Source organism: Limulus polyphemus, unplaced genomic scaffold (assembly GCF_000517525.1).
Source record: "Limulus polyphemus unplaced genomic scaffold, Limulus_polyphemus-2.1.2 Scaffold2199, whole genome shotgun sequence".
NCBI lineage: Eukaryota > Metazoa > Arthropoda > Merostomata > Xiphosura > Limulidae > Limulus > Limulus polyphemus.
The window spans coordinates 208,450-212,843 of NW_013667809.1; the positions used below are offsets into that span (position 1 = coordinate 208,450).

The window sequence follows — 4,394 nt, forward strand, 5'->3', positions numbered from 1 at the left end:
GTAAGAAACAATTATTGTAAGTAGAAAGAGAGACGATATAAATTAAAATATTGAGTGATTATAAAGATTAGAATGAGTGACAATATTGATCCAAATTGATTAGTTAACACACAGGATCACCTACGAAAGTTGTAATCAAAGCGCTCGAGTTTTGGGTCTCGTTTTGAGAATGAGATATTACATTGATTCATTAGACACGCTCAATGTTACTTAATATTACATAAAATATTGTATATATATATATATACATGGGTGTGTGTATGTGTTATTATTAACAAAGAACAAACAATACCTCTTCCTTTCTGACTAATTGAAAGGACTTAAGACTGGAACAAGCCGCCAGTTTTAAAACCAGGACACGCAAGCACTGGACAATGTTGGCTTCCTCTGGCTGTCCACTTTCCTCACACAGCTCTTCAAGAGCGTTGTCTATGTCAAGTCTAAGTCTGGTGGCTTCCTCCAGTACAGTGAAAGTATCCTGTGCAGGTTGAATGAAATATTTTCATTGTGATATTCTCATTGTCAGTTTCATCATTGAAACTTTGAATAAATAATCACCATAAATTTAACAGGTGTGATGTCATATGTTACCGTAGGAACCAATGAGCTATATGTTTTCTCAGTTTAAGGTGATCGTATTGTTCTCTAATGGTATTTTACGTGTTTTGAGTAACTTAGTAACTGTAACTATATTTGTCGCCGTATTAACAAGTGTTCACCATGGATTGCTTTAGTGAGTGTCGTACTTACTCAGATCTGAAACACAAAGAACTTTTGACAAACCTTGCCCCTACTCAAATGTCGTGTATAAGAAAGACTAATGCTAATATTATGAACATAGCTCTTTCAAATATTAATGAGTAAACAAACAAGTAGTAACCATTCATCAGATTTTAAAGGTCTCCCAAATTCATTATCTCTCTGCGTAAACTGTCCATTGATAATTATGCAACTCAGTATTGAATTTTCCCTAAGCTCTTATACTAGGAGGCTCGGCAATCTGAGGGTCCCGGGTTCGAATCCCCGTCACACCAAACATGATCGCCATTTCAGCCGTGGGGGCGTTATAATGTGACGGTCAATCCCACTATTCGTTGGTAAAAGAATAGCCCCAAGAGCTGGCGGTGGGTGGTGATGGTCTTCCATCTAGTCTTACAGTGCTAAATTAGGGACGGCTAGCGCAGATAACCCTCGTGTAGCTTTGCGTGAAATTCAAAACAAACAAACTTATACTGGATAATATTAATCTCATTTTTTTTAAATTATTTTTAGCTGAACATTAGTTATATTACCAGAAGAGTATTGCCAGACGTTAGTTTGAGTAAGTGTTTAATCTTACTGAAAACTAGATAACTAAAGATCGACCTTCCTCGTGTTATCGGGTTTTTATATTATAATTGAACGACTTCTTTACTTTTATGTGTTTCCTTAGTACAGTGACGTTTCAGTAGTAGTTATAGTATCTACGTCGAGAAGACATAGATTGGCGTATGTTACTAGCACACGTATTACATCATTTAACGGATAATATTTCTTACAATGTGTATGTAGTACAGATAGACCTTACTGCTTTGCGCCATATAATCCTCAAAACGACAAATAAAACAGGTGTGAAGTGGTGCTCTAAGAAAATAGTGGTGAAGTAGTGTACTAATACAGAAAATGTTCTAAAGTGGTGCTCTAAGAAAATGTGGTGAAGTAGTGTACTAATACAGAAAATGTTCTAATGTGGTGCTCTAAGAAAATGTGGTGAAGTGGTGCTCTAAGAAAATGTGTTGAAATGTATTGATCCAGAAAATATGGTAGAGTAGTGTATTAAGTTGCTGATGGGAAGTTAGTAACAACGTTCTAGAAATATCTAAAAAACAATCTTACAAAAAATCTTGAAATTTAGAACATTTTCTGTATTAGTACACTACTTCACCACAGTGCATTTCTGTATAATTGTATATATATCATTCGCCTTATTTTAATATAATTAGCGAGTCAAATATGCGCATTTATTATTAAAATCATTCCTACTTGACTGTGGAGGTAAAGTTTTCACGTTAGGTTTGAATAAACTGATAACGACAATGAGAGGAGATATCAAAACAAAGACTGGGCTGTTTACGAAAGTCTGTAAATATAGTATCAAAAATTTGACCGTACTGTATTCTTTCTTGCGTTAGGAACGTACAGTTTACCAGTTATTATGCAGAAGTATCTATTTTATTTTAACTTATCACATTAAAAATTTATTAGACACGACTTCGCAGTCCATTTAGGCAAGCCTAATAATATTTATTGTCACTGAAGTTGACTTTTTCTTTTCAGCTTTCCGTTCTACAGGCGGATGGGGTTTTACCTGTACATCTTCAAAAAGGTGTATTTGCTTTCGAAAGGGTAAGTTTGCTTTTGTCAATTCGTATTTGTGAAATAGTTGGATGAAATAAATTAAATGTGATGTTATACTTAACCTTATGACGTTCATCGTGTCGGTCAAGGTGAACATCTGTTTTCGAGCTTGTCTTTTATTAGGTGATTGACGTGAACATATGGAGTTATTTAAGATAAATATGATTTTAGAACATTTTGTAATAATCTGTACTGCGTTTCTTAATGGTAACTTTCCGAAATAGAAAAAAAGAAGACTGAAATTAAACCCAGAATGTTTATTGGATTATCTTTTCGACCTAAACCATGTCCGTGTTGATGATCGAAATATAGAAAACCCAACATCGCTATAACTTTGGCGCTAATTAGCGAATTTAATGTATTATTTGTTATACTTTTCACTGAAATGCTTCACGAATAATAGATGAACTAAAAAAAAAAACATATTAGTTTCTGTAACCGCTAACATAAGTAAGCAGTCTTGGGTGTAGTTTTGAATAATTTTAGGTTCCTGTTGCCACGGATTTTTATGGTCCGAGATGGACCCTACATCGAACTTTAAATGCTATTAAAACAAACCACTGAATGTCTTCAATGACATTGTTTTTATTACATCTCCTAAAGACAATATGCACCTCTTTTCTCAAACCGGCGCATATTTCAGTTCGTTTAAAAATAACCAGTAAAGATACTGAGAGAGTAAGGTTTATTTTCATTTCGATATATGGGCCCGGCATGGCCAGGTGGTTAAGGCACTCGACTCGCAATCTGAGGGTCGCGGGTTCGATTCCCTGTCACACCAAACATGCTCGCCCTTTCAGTCGTGGGGGCGTTATAATGTGACGGTCAATTCCACTTGTCATTGGTAAAAGTGTAGTCCAAGAGTTGCCGGTGGGTGGTGATGACTAGCTGCCTCCCCACTGCTAAATTAGGGACGGCTAGCGCAGATAGCCCTGGTGTAGTTTTGCGCGAAATTAAAAAACAAAAAAAAACATTTCGATATTATTATCTCCTACTTAGAGGAGTGAAAATAAATAAAATCCTTTAAAAATGCACTCCATGTTCGAACAAACAAACGAAGTAGGAAGATGTTCTTTTAACTAATACAGCATTTAAAATATAAACATAGACAGAAGGTGGAAATATAATTCATGGTAATATTAAAACCAAAGTCAAAGTTACGGTTTTCAGTTGTTATTTCGAAATGCTTTGACGCAAAAAATATGATTGTACAAAATTAAAACTAGAATATCAACTGTCTAGACTCACACGGATCTTTCTGCTAATTAATAACATTTTTATTCTTGTTTACATCTCTCAGGTGCTTGCTGAATTAAAGTACGTGTATGACAATGTCGATAGTTTTGTTCAAAAGGTAAGTGTTCGTATTTAAATAAACCAGCTTCTAGAAATCTTATTAACGCATTATGGATATCATGTTAACATTCGTTAGCTTTGTCCCTCGGCTGCTCAGCAGTAAGTTTCATGGCCTTGAATACTAGAATATGGAATTTGAACCCTGCGGCAAACACACTGAATGTGGTTCATTGGGAAACTTTGTGCTAAAACAAAGAAACGAAAACCTAACAAATGTGCGTCAGTAAGATTAGGTTACTCCATCATTACGACTAGAAGTGATGGTGGTGGATACTCCATCATTACGACTACAAGTGATGGTGGTGGATACTCCATCATTACGACGACAAGTGATGGTGGTGGATACTCCATCATTACGACTACAAGTGATGGTGGTGGTTACTCCATCATTACGACTACAAGTGATGGTGGTGGAAGTTCTCGTGCAGTGTCTGGCCTCTGTTGATGGTGGTGGAAGTTCTCGTGCAGTGTCTGGCCCTCTGTTGATGTTGGTGGAAGTTCTCGTGCAGTGTCTGGCCCTCTGTTGATGTTGGTGGAAGTTCTCGTGCAGTGTCTGGCCCTCTGTTGATGGTGGTGGAAGTTCTCGTGCAGTGTCTGGCCCTCTGTTGATGGTGGTGGAAGTTCTCGTGCAGTATCTGGCC

At 36.5% G+C, this 4,394-nt stretch overlaps 1 long non-coding RNA gene across 1 annotated transcript in view; it reads left to right on the forward strand.

Moving 5' to 3' along the window:
• Positions 1-2,314: 2,314 nt before the first annotated feature.
• Positions 2,315-4,394, forward strand: part of LOC111087474 — an 8,485-nt gene continuing 6,405 nt past the window's right edge. The window contains exons 1-2 of the long non-coding RNA XR_002612146.1: positions 2,315-2,385; positions 3,698-3,751. This is a non-coding gene — a long non-coding RNA (uncharacterized LOC111087474). The remainder of the gene's footprint in view (positions 2,386-3,697; positions 3,752-4,394) is intronic.